The sequence below is a fragment of the Pinus tabuliformis genome, chromosome 5_2 (assembly GCF_031772625.1).
Source record: "Pinus tabuliformis cultivar Carrire ecotype Pingquan chromosome 5_2, CPIR1, whole genome shotgun sequence".
Classification (NCBI taxonomy): Eukaryota; Viridiplantae; Streptophyta; class Pinopsida; order Pinales; family Pinaceae; genus Pinus; species Pinus tabuliformis.
The window spans coordinates 472,696,313-472,713,928 of NC_142306.1; positions in this window are offsets into that span (position 1 = coordinate 472,696,313).

Consider the following 17,616-nt stretch of genomic DNA (forward strand, 5'->3'; position numbering starts at 1 on the left):
AAATGTTTCCCTTATCTCTTGCTTTTCATCACATGAGAGTGGTCTCCTTTGTGTTTGAACAATGAGGTTCGTGTTCCTAGTGAGTGCTAGTGTTACTTGTGTCAAGGTTCTTTCACAACAAAGAGAGAGGGTGGGAGTGAGTCCCTAGTCGGAAGGGAGGAAGTCCAAACTCTATCAAAGACACACAACACAATAGGACATGCACAACTTCTGGAGGATAAATCCACATGGATATGGCCGTCACAACATACAAGGGAAGATAACACGTACAACACCTAGCAGGAAAGTTCACATGAGTGCGATGATTGTTATAACAAGTTTACATGAAAGGTTTTTTCTGATGTCTGGGGAAGGTAACCAACATGGGCAGGACAATGTTAACAACTTATACAACACATTTTCATAAATATCTGTATTAGAACAGTTGAATGAGTTCAATTGTTTAACACGGGTTAAAGAAACATATATTACAAGTGTTCAAGATTAATATTACACAGTTACAACACCTTTGTGAAAATGTGCTAGCTCGTTATCAAGATTTTGAATTAAGCGAAAGTTCCAAGACACATCGATACACCATACATTACTAACTCCGTAGGCTGGGTGTTGGAGCCACTACTTGCTCCTCAAAGAAAATATTATTGACTCTCAAGGTTATGTGGGAGGAGCCAAGGTGAAAAGTCCTTTGCATGTACAAATGAGGGCTATTTATAGCCAAGGGTAAAGCTTGCCCTTGTGACTGTTCAACTTCCCTCATGACTGTTTGACTTTCATGACTTTTCAAATTTACATGACTCTTCAGATTACAAGTGGGTCTCTTGGACTTCAACGTTACATTACATTGATTTGAAACAATATGACCCACACTAGTGATGTGGCCGACATGACATGACAGTGTTGGTACGTTCATGCTGCTAGTGGTGTGCATGTCAAGTTGCACTACTTTTGAGTGATGGATGTCTTCTTGGTGTATCATTGCTTCACCTTCACATGACAAGGTGTGCAGAGTCCTCGATGGTCATTGGGTTTTCTTGATGTTGCATGTATGCATTATTCCTTGCTTGTACTTTGGCATGCTTAACATGTCCATCCGTTCGTGAAAATATCTCCTCGCATGTTCATTCATTCATTCATCCATGAACACATCCTTGCATGTCCATCCATTTGTAAACACATCTTCTCATGGTCGTCCGTTTGTGAACCCATCTCCTCGCATGTATCATTTGTTCGTCTGTTTGCGAACACATATTTTTGCATGTACTCTCCTTATTCATCCCATCCATCTTCACTTCATGTCTATTCATGTATCTATATCTGCAATCACTCATGACGAGATGACATCAAATCCATAAACCTCCTAGTCTACCATGATGCATGATCATTCACTTTCGGATGTAGGTGACTGGGAGAGAGGACAAGGCTATGAAACTATGTGGGGCAAGTTTCAAGATGGGATGCGAGCTCTAGGCACTGCTGGTGAAAATTACATAGAGGTCACTTGGAGATTGAGATGGATAATCTGGATCAGTAGTGATTGTCTACGAGGTCTGGCTCGGCTAGAGGGTAGATCTGCGCAATTTCGGTAGGGAAACAATTTGGGCAGCAGAGGGCCTTTCTGGAGGGAGCTAGCTATGGGCTACAGGAGGCTTGGCAGTACAAACTGCATAATTCCTTGAGGTAGTTGGCAGCAGGCTGCAGGATGGCTTGGTAGAAAAAAATACACAATTTCTGGGAGGTTGACCTGTTGAACACCTTTTCATAATTTCTGAGTTGAGTGGGATGTTGGGTAGCTGAAGGGTTTTCTCATCAAATCTGTGCAGTTTTTCTAAGTGAGTAGTTGGGCGGCTGTCTGGGTGTCCAACTAGAAACACTGCACAATCTATGGAGGGAGATAGGGCAGACACTGGGTGTCTTTCTGACCTATCTGCGCAATTTCCTCAGTCAGCAGAGCGGGCAATGTTTGCAACTTCTGCGTAATTTTTTAGGGGAGTGAGTCTCGGGGTGACTACCTGTTCAAACTCTCCATTTGACCAGTAGGAGGGTCGGTTGATCAGCTTGTGGGAAACACAGATTGAAATGGCTTGTTGGAGACTTTTGTGCTGTTCTGAGTGACAGTTGTGATGAGCACTAGTATTGCAACAAGGATGTTGCAACTCGTGGGGCTACCATATTTACTTTATTAACCAGGGGTTCATACAAACTTGGAGGTGACGATGTTGTGTACAGAAGAAGATGCAATGGGTCCACTCTTTGTCACTGTTGAGCTGGTGATAGACCACTAAGGTTGCTCAAACCAACCTTCTATCAATTTAGAAGAAGTTTGATTACCAATGGAGAAAGAGGAATTTTACCCTAATTGAGAGAATTGAAATATTATCTACTGGATTAATGATAAACTAAAATAAAGGCTTTAAACACACCACTCATCTAGATATTTGTTAAGAGATATTGCTTCAGAATAATTCTAAGCTAACACATGTGTAACCCTAACTATCCTAAGCATGCAATCTGAGATAATCAAACACTTTACTGCTGTGCATATGAATGAACACAATAACCTTTTTCTTTTTGTCCTTTTTGTGAAAACATGAATGCTAATTCTTCTTGATTGTATGGAAGGTGGGTTAGGTGTGGAGGGAGATGGTTGTGAAGGGTCATATGTCTTGAGAGGCAAGCATGGGTCTTCTCCTACCTTTCTGGATGCATTTTCCACAAATTGGCAGCAAAATAGGCCACTACAGGTCATCCTACAAGATGTCCTAATGCACCTATAGGATCCCCTGTATTCCTACAAGATTTGACCAAAAGAATAAGGAGTGATTTGGAAGGCGGTATAGGGATTAGGGAAGGTGAATGATGGAAGGAATAAGGCAAGAGAGTGTCTAGGACTTCCCGAGAACTCAAACCAAAGTTTGTAGGATGGTTGGATTTGCTCAGCAAACATCAAAAGTTGTTCTTATGAAATGATAAATTGGCTTATGGACTTAGTGGCTTTTGGTGATCGTGGATGGATGAGGTTAGGCTAGGGCTACTGACATGAGGTCTTCCTGCACTATTGAAATTCCTACAATACACATCATTGGAATTTACCCATGAATCATGTCAAAACAACAATGATTTCCAATCACCATAAGAAAACAGAGTTCCATCATTCATTTTCCCAGTTCATGCATGGAAATACTTGCAGCATATAGTGAAACACAATGAAATCTATTACAAAGTTGGAGATATCAGAAATAACAACTGAAACCTATCCTTGAAAACTAAAAAGATGCTGGCCTAATTAGCTGAAAACCCTAATTTCCATAAGAAATCATAATTCTGTATTTTTGGGGCTGAACAAGAGTTTTTCCTCAAATCATGGTCCCTGAAGGGAGGAGTGAGGCAAGATCCACCTGTTATTAGCCTTTTCAGTATTCCTTTATCTCTCTAAAGCTACTACTAAATCTATGCACAAATGGAAGCAAACTAATCAAATTCACCAATACTTGCAATGAAACAATGCCAAAATCAAATCAATAAGTAATCTATGAAATAACCTAATCATACAAGTACAATAAGAGGAACCTCTGCTGCTAGGGTTGGTTCCTAACCCAAGAGATTCAACCCTCTAAGTCAACTCAGTGCTGGATCAAGGAAATTCTCATTTTCATTAACATATCAAAAAATACATAACAATGTTTTGCCATAATCCTTCAACTCGAAAATTCTTAGTTCTCTTGCATAAAAAATTCGAATCGTAATGAGGCTCTAGGCCTCCTTATTTATACAACTGAAGTCTCCAACAATTTCCTTAAATCTAGGGAGGCTTGGCTCCCAAAATTAAGATGAACTGGTTCTTAACTATCACTGGCTCGGTTGCCAATGATCTTCATGACTTGGCTGCGTGCAACTTCGAGCTAGTGTGATTTGATTGATTGGTATTCGAATGAGTGAGGATTTAATGAGGAAGATCCATCTCCTATAATGTCTCCTTCTTGTCTCATTCGAGTTACTACACTTTAATTAGCCAAAATTGCCATGATTTTCTCCCAAAAACCTCCAATCAATGCACATTTGACCACTGCACATAACATCTTACTTTTACTCATCTCATTAAGTAAAATATAATTAAAACATGTAAGGAATTATGAGAAGAGTTGATTTTAGTAAGATTGGAGGTGTATTAAGGTCCATATATTTACCCAATGATGAGCCTCATCATCACCCCCTACTGAAAGTGTTTCTCATCCTCTAAGCAACTTGATATATGTCCATGTCCTTCATTGCTCTAGTGGCTACCCTGACATCCCATGCTTGTGTTGTAGTTTCCTCTTCCTGTGAATAAAATCCTACCTTCCTCTCTATCTCTTCCCACTTATTTTTTTCTTATTCTTCTTTCCATCCTTCCAAGATTCCTAAAAAGGTGGTGGGTTGAGCCTCAAGCCAATCCAATTGACTTTGAGTCTTTGTAGTGCCTTCTTATACATGGGTGTTCTATTTAGTGCCTCTCTCATTCTATGGGGAGAATGGTATTCTTTGATTTTTAGGTTGTAAGGTAAGGTGTTCCATCTCCTTTGGAAAGCTTACATGTTGTCATCTCCTAGCAATATGAACATGTCTTCAAAGTGCGTGAATTCTTGCTCTTGTGCAGCAAGGTACCTTGGTGCAAGCTTGGGATCATTTGCTATGAGGTTGTGGGTGTTGATGATAGCCACTGGGTTAGATTGTTCATCTTTGATCATAAGGGGATTTGCCTCTTCTCTTTCCATTACCTTTTTCATCTCTATAGCTCTTTTCTCCTCATGATTCATCCATGATGGTAAGGCCATTAATTGCAAGTCTCCTATTTTTGAATTTGGGTCCCACAAATTTAGATCTGTTAAGGCCAAGTTGTGTAGGTAAAACTCAAACATTTTTTCTCCATCTTCGAAGGTACTTTGATCACAGAGATCAATGAATTGTCTATAGTCTTGGAAGGGCATAGTGCCTTTCTGTGCTAAAGTCTTGATTTGGAATTGTAGCCATTGTTCCTTGAGATACAAGGCATAAGACTTTGCTGGCATCCTGCACTGGATTGCCTCCAAGGATAAACTGGCCATAGTTTCCAACTGGCTTTCCCTTTCTTGTAGTTGTCCCCTTAGCCATGCATTCTCTGCTTCTAACTGAGATTTCATCATTGCCTCTCTGTCCCTTATGCTGCTCAGTTCTCTACCCATCTCCTTCAATTTCTCCTCCATGTGGCCTACATCCTCCACTCCTTTTGATTTGGAAATTTGCATCCACCTATGTGTCCTTGCCCTCTCTTTTTCAAGTTCAAAGAATAAGGGAATGGAAAAATTTTGTGGGATTACCCTACCTCCTTCAATGAACCTATAGTAGGAGTTGAGGTTGGGTTGTGGACTAGGTTCTCTTAGTTCTTGGTCCTCTTTCTTTGTTTCTTGCTGAGTGTTACCTTCTTGGTCCATTTTTTGTGTTTCCTGTAGGTTTGAAAGAGTTTCATGTAGGGTGGCCTTTGCTTCCTGTATGCCTGTTTGTGTCTCCTGTAGGATACCTTTTACCTTTCATGAGGCTAACCTTGTGACAAGCCTCCTAACATAAGTGACAGGATATTTGGGAGAGGCTTGTTCTGATGATCCTTCTCCTTGATTTTTCTCTAGAGGGGTTGCCCTTTCTTGATGCTTTGGTGAATCCTCAATGAAAATTGGAGTTTTGGTGGGGGTTTGAGGTCTCCCTTGTCTAATCCTAGTTCTCTTTATTGTCCTGAAGTATAGTGGGGTTTGTCTTTTCCTCTTCCCTTTTGACTTGATAGGTGTACTTAGGACAGTAAGAGCAGCTTCTGCCTCCTTCTCAGTGGGTTCTGGAGATACCCTTGGTGATTCTTCCCCTTCTTTTCCTTGAGCTGTAGACCTCTGTTCATTCTTCTATCCTGTTTCCTCTTTTCCATTTTCCTTCTCATTCTTGTCTTCCTCTTCTTCTTCTTCCTCTATTTCCTCACTTTGTCCATCTGTTTCTTCTTTTGTTCCTTCTTCTGTCTCTTCTTCATTCTCCTCCTATTTTTCTTCCTCTTTTTCCTCCTCTATTTCTTATTCTTTTTCCTCCTCTATTTCTTATTCTTTTTCCTCCTCTGTTTCTTCTTCATTTTCTTCCTATGTTTCTCCCCCCTTCTCATTAGTAGTGGGGATTTTTTCATATTCAAGAGCTTGAATTTCTCCTCCTTCCTACATGTGTCTGAAGGTTGTCCATGTAATAGGGAGTCTTAGGTTTTGTAGAGCATCTTCTAGGATGAGTTTGATCAACCCATGATGGGCTATTTGTTGATGTTTTCCCTCCTGCACTTTGATTCTCATGTCTATCATTGATTGAAGAAGAAAATAGGGTATACTCAATCTGTTTTGAGGAGGTGTGTTTTCTCCAAATCTCAGTTCTTGGAGGAGTCTAAAGTGGTATCCATACACCACACTGTATCTCCCTTCACATGATATGTATTTAATGAGGTGGTAACTAACTTCATTCCAAGGGTATGGAATGCTTTCCCTTCTAACCCCATTTTTGTCCTCCATTGGCTCCTCTCCTTCCAAAAATAATATTTTCTTTGCAAGGGTGTTGTTACCCTTGTCCTCTTTTCTCCATGGTAACCCTAAAGGGAGTGTAGTGATTCTTCTTATAACTTCAAGGGTAATTACTATTGATAATCCTTTCACCACAGTAGTGGAATTGGTCCTAGTGAGGGGTATGAGTGAGAGAGAAAATTATCTTTCCACCTCATCATCGTATCCTCTCATCCTCTCAAAAAAACCCATCCATTGGTGCCTTGTGAAAATTTCTACTACAGGAGGATGTTGGTGGATCCTTACTATGTTTTTGGGTTCTCCCTTGTTGAAACCTCATGTCACCTTTCCCTGGTAATTCTAGAGGCTTGTGTGGATACAAGTTAGGAATTGCGGTAGGTGAGGGAGGTACGAATGTTAACTTTTACTAGTATGCAATACAACTCTCCTATACTGCAATTTCCTTAATCAAATTAACAATCTTTTTTTTTTCAATTGGAAAACATGGAAGGTATAGATCCTACCTCACTTTGCTACGTTCTGGAGAGGAAACTCTTTGATTTCTCCTCCCTTAGGTCCCACTGATAATCTTGTAGGTTGATTCCTCTGTATCCTACAGGCTTCCTATAGGTTTTCCTGTAGATTCCTGTAGATCTCCTATGCTATAAACGCTGGCTGTCTCCTATAGGTGCTGCTTCAAGAAGGCTGATAGCAACCTCTTTTTTGATGAATTCTTGAAATTTCTAATGCTCTCTTTGTATGGGAATCAATGTTTTATTTCCATATATGGATGATCGTGTGGGGTGGTGTGCTGGATGTCTAAGTACAAGCACCTACTTTTGGATTATTCGTCCCACTATTTGTCCATCATTCCAGCTTACCTCATAATAATGTCCCACTCCTTTCCTCTATAACTTAACCATTTTTGGCTTTATTCCATTTTTCTCCTAATTTGAATTTTGACATGTGTGGAGTGGTCTAACTGTTTTCTTCTCGTTGACTAGCTGAAGGTGACCAAGTTAACTGTTCACCTTTACTTATAAAACCAACTCTCACATAATCCTATAGTTTTGATCATATCGTACTAATGAGAGAGCATGAGTAAGATGACATACTTGTGGGTAAGATGCTTTGATGATGATGCATGTTGGAGACTGATGTCTTTGTGCTGTGTTTTTGCTGCATATTCTTCTATGTATTTGCCTCTTTTGATGTTTGTTTATTTTGATGTGCAGGTGCTAGAGAGTGATGTTGGTGATCCTACTGCTGCTGCTAAGCTCTAGAGGGGCTTATTAATCCTTGGAATCCTTGTGCTGAAGATGGCTTCAAACTATGAGGTTTCCTTTGTGAGGTAGGCTGCTACTGGATTTCCTACAAGATGCCTACTGGATGTCCTATAGCTGCCACTCCCCTAAACTTTCATATTTTTTTCAACTCTAGAGCATGAGGGATGTTGACATGAGTCGAGAAGGGTTATAGGGAATGGTAGGTGAGAGTTGTGGTATCTAGGTATTGTTCCTCTTTCCTTCTTCTCTCTCTCTTCTATTTTTTTTTTCTTTTTTTTTTAAACTGTTTTTTTAATTGATTTCTTGGATGGATGCAAGGGTGACATGGCAATGAAAGGCATGGCTATGATGTGGTGGAGTGAATGGTTTTTTTATCTATACACGAGCTTGTCATCCCCTTGCTCTTGGACTACCTTTCTTGGGATTTTCAAGGCCACTATAATTCCTACAGGAAACTCCTGTAGGTTTACAGGGAATCCTGTAGAAAACATAGATCCTATGTAAGTTGAGATGGAGGGGTTCATAAATGCAAGAATAAATGAATAATGAAAGATATGAGATGGTTGGATTGAAACATGGCTCTTTTAGGTCCTCCTATCCCTCTCATTATGTGCTTATCCTCCTCTTGTTGACCTGCAAAACAAAATTTCCAATTTTCTTGTATCTTTCTCTTCCTTTATTTTTATTTTTTTTCCTTTTGCAAAATAACTAGTCTGCCTCCAAGGAGGTTTTCATCCTAGTTTCCTACCCTGGGTGCCTCAAAAGAGGTTTTCACCCAAAGATCTTTTTATTTTCTTCTCTCTTTTTTTTTTAAACACCCTTGGGCCACCTCAAGAGGTTTTCAACCCAATAGTGGGACTCAGGTGCCTCATGGAGGTTTTCATCCGAGTCTATTATTTTTTTCTCTTTTTTTCCTTTTTTATTTTATCTTTTCTCTCTTTTTTTCAGGGACTTGGTGGGATGGAAGCTGAGACTTGCTCCACCACCATCACTGTTTTTCTTATGCTATTGATGAATTCTTGCTTTGACAAGGGCTTCTTGTATATGTCTAATCTATACCCATTAACAAGTACAAGGATAGCATCTGCATCAATGGTTCTTATCTGTACAGCACCATTATCATAACATTTTTCTATGACATAAGGCCCTAACCATCTAGTCCTTAACTTATCTTTAAAATCCTTGTACCGGGAATCATACAACAAAGCCTAATCACCTTCTTGAAACTGTTTTTCCTTTATATTCTTGTCATGGAAAATTTTCCTTTGAACTTGAGTCACCTCTGTGTGCAGGAGGGCTTGCATCCTAAATTCATCTAACCCATTCAACTGGAGAAATCTTTCTTGTTGCGCCTTGGTGAGATCTAGATCTATTTTTGCTTCCATTCTTAAGGTTTTGTATTCAAATTCAATGGACAACAGGTCTTTCATCCCATAGACCAGCTCATAAGGAGTGAACCTAGTGGTGATCTTCCAGGTGGTATTATAGGCCCAAGTGGTCTCAACTAATCTATCAGCCCAATCCTTTCTGATACTGCTAATCACTTTGGTCAAAATTCCTTCGAATGCTTGGTTCGTTACCCCCACTTGCCCATTAGCCTATGGGTGGTAAGGAGTGGATGTTCTATGCTTGATCTTGTGATGGATTAACAAATTCTCAATCATGTGAGATGTAAATTGACTGCCTTGATCAGTGACCAATTCTCTAGGGTACCCAAACTTATGAGACACATTTTCCCTTAAGAATTCAGCCACTTTTTCTTCTGTTGCTTCTTTGATGGCCTTGGCCTTAGCCCACTTGGTTAAATAGTCAGTGCACATAATGGTGTACTACTTTTTTCTGGATGGAGGGTCAATGGGTCCAATGAAATCCATGCCCCACTTGTCAAATGGCTCGAAAGTGACTTGAGGTTGCAGAGGGATTTCATCCCTTGGGGTAGGTTTCCCCATCCTCTGGCATCAATCACACTGACTAGTATACCTCCTCACATCTTGGTAAAGAGTGGGCCAATAATAACCAAATTGTAGTACCTTGAATGTTGTTCTTTTGGCTCCAAAGGTACCTCCATAAGGCCCAACATGACAGGTCAAAAGGATGTCAAATACTTCCTCCTGCTTGACACATCTTCTCAGAATTTGATCTGGGCCTAGTTTGAAGAGGTTTCCCCCAATCCAAGTGAATGGATCACTCTTCCTTATGATCTTTCTCTTTTCCTTGGAGAACAAATTTGGTGGAAACTATGCATACATGACGTAATTTTATATATCAACAAATGATAGAGAGAGAATTGAAATGGTGAATAAGTGTTCATATTGATGAGCCTCATCATTGGGTAATTATATGGGCCTTAATTCACCTCTTAGCTTAGTCAAACCAACTATTTTCACAACTTATTGCATGCTTTTGATTATATTTTTCTTATGAGATGAGTTAGAGTTGGATATTTTTCTTTGTGGTCTAATGTGCGTTTAACACAGGATTAAAGGATAAAAGTAAGGAATTTTGGCAAAGACCTTGGTCAAAACTCGAATGGGACAAGGGAGAGGAATAATAGGAGGGAAATCCTCCTCATTTACTACCCCTCCATTCGAATATTCCTCCATCAAATCGGAGTGCAAACAACCAAATCATGAGGACTAGAAGGCAACTGAGCAAGTGAAAGTCAAAGAACCAGTTTATCTCGAGTTTGGGAGCCGAGCCTCCCTAATTTTAAGGAAGTAATTGGAGACTTTAGACATATAATTAGAGAGGCCTAGGACCTCAGTAGGATTCAGATTTTTGATTGTAAAACTTTATTCTATTTTCGAGCTGCAAGACTTGTGACAGTTTTTGATGTAATCCATTATTTTGATAATAAGAATGAGTTTTATTTTGAGCGAGCACTGAGTTAAATTAGAGGGCTGAAGCTCTTGGGTTAGGGCCCAACCCTAGTAGCTAAGGCTCCTCTTTATTGTACATGTATGCTAGCATAGATTCATTGTTTAATAATTCATTTGCTTAAGTAGTTGCATTTCCATTACAACAGTGTAGCGTAGATTGGTTGTGTTTTAGTTTGCTTCCATTTGTGCCTTTTTTTTAAGTTAGCAGGTTAGCAAGGAGAAAAATATCACCATAAGGTTGTCCACAGGTGTCTCGGCCCCACCTCCTCCCTTTGGAACCATGACTTGAGGAAGAGACCCTTCAACAACCCCAAAAACATAGATTTCTAGTTTTTGCATGAGCTTTGGAGTTTATTGTCTTGATTCAGTACTTGGTTCACTTCATCGTTATCATTTTCAATCACTCCCTTTCTGTAATAAGAGCTCGCTCATATTCTCATTTCCTTCAACACTTTATTCATGCATAATATAGGCGAAAACTAATAAATCACGTCTTAATCAAATTATATCCATACATCTCCTTACCGTCCAATCCACAATAACCCTGTGCAATCACCATTAATCATGTGCATATTCATTTCAACGTTTGACTTTAGGCACTCAAAATCTCCACCGTCAATCTGTTTTGCTTGATCTGACGGCTATCACGTCACCTAATCACCAACTAGCTTGGCCAATCTCCACCGTTAATTAATCTCGCATGATCCAATGGCTATTGTGCAATCTCGCGTGAATTCTTGCATGACCGATATCCGTCAGAGAGCATGTGAGAAAAGTGGTTTTCTCATGCTACGTGTCACTCACTTAGGCTAATCGCGTAAAATTTAGGAATTCTGCTTACAGCTTTGTGGGCACGTGAGAAAATTCTTACAACCTACAAAGACAGATCCATCATTCCACATGTTTTTTTACCCTTCTTTCACCACATGACTTGATGTGATCCATCCATCTATTCACTTCATCGTCGCGATAGGATCTCTGTCATTCATCTTCCATTAATCTTGTTCATCCATCTATTAACTCAATCTCCTGTGATAAGATCTCCTCCACCTATCTTCCATTAGTCCTGTTCGTCCATCTATTCACTTAATCCCCTACGATAAGATCTACACCATTCATCTTCCGTTAATCTTGTTCATCCATCTATTAACTCAATCTCCTGCGATAAGATCTCCACTACTCATCTTCTGTTAATCATGTTCATCCATCCATTCACATAATCTCTTGTGATAAGATCTCCATTGCTCATCTTTCGTTAACATTGTTCCCACTCGATCCAATGGTTCCTATGAACTATTGCTTCATTACATCTCCCTTTCATTAATTTCTATATTCGATTTCTCTTTTGCTTGACTCCAAAAAAAACCAGAAAAGTGTAAAAAAATTAGTTTTGTTTCCTTGCTTACACATTAGTTTGGTTTTATTCTCTTTACTTCTGTAGCTTAGATAGCAGCATTAGGTTAGTGTTGATTTGGCAATTCTCCTTAGCATAGTTGTTTAAATGGTTAATTAGGACATGGTGTGACTTAGCATTACATTTTTTTTTCTTCATTATTGCAGTAGAGTAGCTTTCTTAGAATAGATTTGCTCTTCTTCCATCAAAGAATCAAGCTTCTTCTAAATGCATAGAAGTTTGGCTTGGAACCCTTGGGGTCTCTCGCTAGATGAATAGTGACACTAGGCAGTACCTTCACTTCTACTTGTGCATATATCACTATCACCTCCAAGTTTGTACGAACCCTAGGTTGATAAGTAAAGTTGGTAGCCCAGGAGTTACAACATCCTTGCTGCAATACTGGTGCTCACCACTTTTTGGTGTTGTTGCCGTGGGAGGTTTCTGAGTAGAATGTGATTACTGCTTTCATTTCTTCTATTTCTAATCTCCAATTTTCTGCCATTAGTTTATTTCTACAAAAATAATCTAGTAGCTTCCTTTCTTTCAGTTGTCATTGTTGGTTAGGTAAATCCCCTCTGTGGACAGAGGCGATCCCACTAGCCTAAAACAGAACTAGCCGCAATCAAACCACGCTGCTACGCAAGTTCCTAGTTATGCATCAAAGATGAATTAAGAAGACCAACCTGGAGTCCAACGCTATGATTGAAGCAGAGTTGATATCCCCGCTCCCTCGCTCAAGCAGATCATAAATGAACACCTGCACATGCAAAGGAAGAGACAGATACCAACATAACATCTACCAAGGCACAACTATATTTCAGTCAAAAAGGAAATAAATCAACACATCACCATAATAGACAATGAGATTGGAACTATAATAGCAGTTGCTCATTAATTAATAATAAACAGGAAAAGTTACAACCATGGTTCTGACGTTGAACCTCTCCTGGATGGGCGAGTAACTATATGTGTCTTGCAATGCATCTCCTCTTTGGCAGCATAACCTCTCTAGCATTCACTAGCATTCCTCCAAGAACTCAAGAACTCAACCTCTAACACTCCATGACTAACGATTATCACTTCTATCACTAGCTTGTCCAATGCATAATGACAAGCTTATATAGATGAAGAAGGGAGGAGGATACGATGAACCGGGACACCTTTTGTGGATTAACATTATCCCCCAAAAGCCATTAAAGATGGAGATAGGATAGAGCTCGACATAAGGCTGATTTTTTATCTTCAAAAAGCTCCATGTAATGAAGGAAACAACAGTCGGGCATGCGTTAAGGCAAAAAGCATGACTAAACTTGGTTGGCGTGACTGTTGCTCTAATACAGAGCGCCAATGGTCGCGCCCTCTTTTGAGGATCTCCATGATTGGCGCTGGTAAGATACTGTGGACTTGCGCCAATGGAAAAAGAGCACTTTTCAGGGATAATCTGCAGAAGGTGTCTTCAGGGAACATGGAGTACATACTCAGGGGAACATAATGCAAGTGTTTTTAGACTTTGTCACTTCTTATAACTCCCGGGATGAGTCCTCCAAGGTACGACAAGAGGAGTAACAGGGATGGTGACAAATTACTGTGTAACAGATGCCCCCTAAAGCATGAAGTCCGAGAGGTGGAGAAGGGTGAAATGCTTTACAAGAACACACAAGAACACATAAGAGCACATATAGTTACTGCCGCCGAGGATCTGTATTAAGAGACATGACTGATAGTTCAATTACATGATGTACGTGGTATGGTCGCAGCCATCCATAAGAGAGTACATAAATAATCTAGATCCATAGTATGGACGTAGCCATCTGGTTAGGATCAATGAATTGACTCAGGTATGGTCGCAGCCATCCAGTGAATGAGTCAAGTATCAAGAATCACGCCTGGATTACAACAGACACAATCCAGGGTCTTACGCTCCATCTCGCCCCGAACAAGAGTACAATTTCAAGCATGTGAATATATGAGCTGAAGTCGAACATGCATGAACATCGTCTGATTACCAGTCAATAGTGGAAAATGTTAACAGATGCGAGAGGTACCACCAATAATGACAATGGCCCTCAAGGTACTATAGGTACAATCTACGACGTGTGAATCAATGATCCGAAGTCGAACACCCGTAGAATCATTCGATCGGAGGCCAATGATGAAAACCTCACGTCGAACATGAAGAACCTGCCATTGAGGCATGCAGGCTCCAAGGCACCGAAAAGGAGTCTCTAGATCAACTTCCTGGATAATGAGTTGAAGTCGACAGGAAGTGACCTTGATCGAAGGTGGGCCATAATGTTTCCCACATCATCGACACGAGACAGAGAGATAATGTTGTGAATCGAGATTGTGCGAACTATCAGAGGGAGGTTGTTTCTTTGCAGAGGTCAACTTCTCTTGAACATATCGGCGGCACATTAACGGAATTGGCAGTATTTGACATCAACGTATCAAAGGTCATGATGACGAGGCAATGAGTGGATGAGAGGTCGAATAAGGTACCCAAGTCCATGGAAGCAAGTGAAAGATATGAGATGAGATATCCCCACCCCGGACACGAAAGCAAAAAGTGCCATGTTCAAGAGCGACATACTGCCGTCACGGTAATAATTATGGTTCAAAAATTTTCTTTTCCCCCCGCCATTTCTGGTGAGTACCCCAGTTATTTTTAACAAGCTTGATGGGGATAGCATATGCTTGTGTTGTGACAAAATCCGATGTCATTAAGTTTTAACGAGTCTGACAAAGGAAGAACTCGGCGTCTTTTCATGTTTAGAGAGTTTGAAAAGATAGTAGAAAAGGAAACTCCAGGGATGTCCTTTTTCATAAAGTTGTGTCTCTCGGGCCCGAAAAAGTATAAAATAATACCCGAAAGAACCGCCCGATCATTACGATCGAGGAGTACTTTTCATAATTAGTGATTTCGACCCGAAAAAGTAAAAAAGCGGTCAAAACCACGTCATTTCGTAACCATTAACGAGTTTGAAACGACAAAAACCTGGTAATCTTTTCATGTTTTAACGGTCGTCAAAAAGAACTTAAAACGACCACCCCTTATTACCATTTAACGAGTCAAGAGGAGTGACTCGGCAATCTTTTCCTCTTTAAATAGTCAGAAAAGAGCTGAAAGCAGACCTTGAAGTAACCTTTTCTCGTGTTTTACCGAGCTCGAAAAACCGAAAAAAGGAGCTTGTTATGTTGCTTGAGTGGCACTAATCCCTGTCAACATACAAAAACAGCGTAAAACCCTACTTTGACATAAAAACATTCACAAAAACATGATTTTAATGTATTTTTTAAGCCAAAAGAAGTTATAAATAGTGAAATGGTAAAAAATAAAATTACTTTTCACTTTTTACCTTGTAAGTTTACCGTTGGAGGGTTTTGGGTGCAAACTTCAACTGTTGATTGCGATCAATCCAGGAAACCATTCGAGCCGCCGTCTGAAGCAGGTAAGGGGCCTCATCCTTAGCTTCATTTTTATTCCATTCTTTCAGTTTTCCATCCACAGAATGATCCTCTACAAGGGGTATTGCAAAAAATAGGGTTGCGCCCTTTGGCGCGAGTTTCCCCCGCGGGTTCGCGCCAATGGGCTATTTTCCTAAAAGGAGTCGCGCCATTTTCGCGACTGTTTGGAAAACAGTCGCGCCAATTGCGTGAACCAATTTTCACATAATTTTGACCATTGAACCTGCAATTTTCCTTGATTTTTGGTTTCACCATTGATCTTATGATGACATTTTGGTGTTTTGGTTGCAGGGATTGGTCAGAATGGCTATAGAATGGAGAGAAAGGGAACATGAGGCCATAGATGCTTTGGCATTGGAAGATGACGCATGCATGGATGCTTTGCGAGATTGCGGCTTGAAAAAATTCTTCCTTACCTCATACTTACGTGCACAACCTGAGTTACTGAGATTTATTGTGGATGCTTGGGACATAGAGGATCAGGTATTCCGCCTGAAGGACCAGACATTGGAGTTGGATGTCTCTGATGTCTACTTTATTACGGGATTATCACGGCGGGGTGCACGGCCCATCTTGACCGGTAGCAGACCTTCTGGGGAAAAGATGGGGGAGGTAATGGCCAGAGTCTGTCCTGGGGCCCATTTTGGATCCAACAGTGCCAAGGTGGACATTGTCACTATCCCAGATTTGGTGCTACGAGTGGTACTATTCACTATCACTCGGACGGCTGGGGTACAGGCACCCCACGAGGCCAGCAAGAATCACTTGCTGCTGGCAACTGAGTGCCTACACCCTACATTATTTGATTGGGCCACGGCAGTAACAACAAATATCAAGAGGCAGCTTACCAAATGTAAGCGTGATGGCAATAAACAGTTCGGATATGGATCCATCATAGTATCGTTTTTCCTGGAGCGGCTACCGATATTCCGGATCCCAGGAGCTATAGTGGCAGATCCAGCGCCACGGGAGCCGAGGTTGGCTCAATGGGCACCACTTATGCCTAGAGGAGGCGGGGGCCAGCAGATGACCTGGAGGCCCGAGTTCTTCATTTGCCTCCAACACCAGTTGATCATCGTGGAGGACTGGCCCTATGCGGGCACTGATTTTACTGGAGATCCAGACCTCCCGTTGCCTGAGGGAGAGGACTGGGATGAGGAGCTAGGTAAGAACCCTTTATGTTTTTAATATTTTTACATATTCAAGTTTTTATAATTCATGTCTGTTTCTTACAGCACTTATATATATGTATGCAGACGTTGGTGCAGAGCGACCAGCCGACTTGCCTCACAACGTACGGAGAGTACAACCTGCAGCGGACCCTCAGGCAGAGGGTGACAATGATGACCTAGTACAGAACCTCGAGGCACTTACTCGAGGGATCCCAGATTATGGCAGACTGGCAGACGTGCCTAGAGCGTACCAGAGGCATACGGTGGGAGTATCTACTCGCGTCCATCATCTGTTCAGACGTTTGGTGCGGGCGGTGACATGCTATCATGAGCATCACCGCGATTAGATGCCTAGGTTTCAGTTTTGCACCTTTTTGAGAGACATGTTGTCGACGGCTGTATGAGTTTTGGACATGTATTATTTTTTGGATTATGTAATGCGCGGGGCGCAAACATTTTGACACACACGTATATATATACATATTTTCATGGTTCATTATTGTGTTTTCATGTGCTTGCTTACATAATGTTTTAATTACAAATTATGCAGATGTCTATCTAATACATGATTGGCCAAAAAGATGGTGGCGATGGAATGAAACAACCAAGGCTCATCTAGCAGAATTTAGCGGATAAAAGGCAATCACGGGATGTAAATGGGTTCATTTTTACACAAGCTTGAACCATGGAGAACTTTGCTTGTTAAATTTTTTTTTTTGTTGCATGCCCCCAGCATGATCATACAAATCGAGGTACATGCCCCCAAGCTTCATGGCATTCACGGAGTGGATGGAATGAAGGTTCACTCTCGAGATCTGTGAAAGAGTCGACTTGTAATTTACGAGATCTTAATCAAAAGACTCGATTTGGAAAGGAGGAGATGTTTCA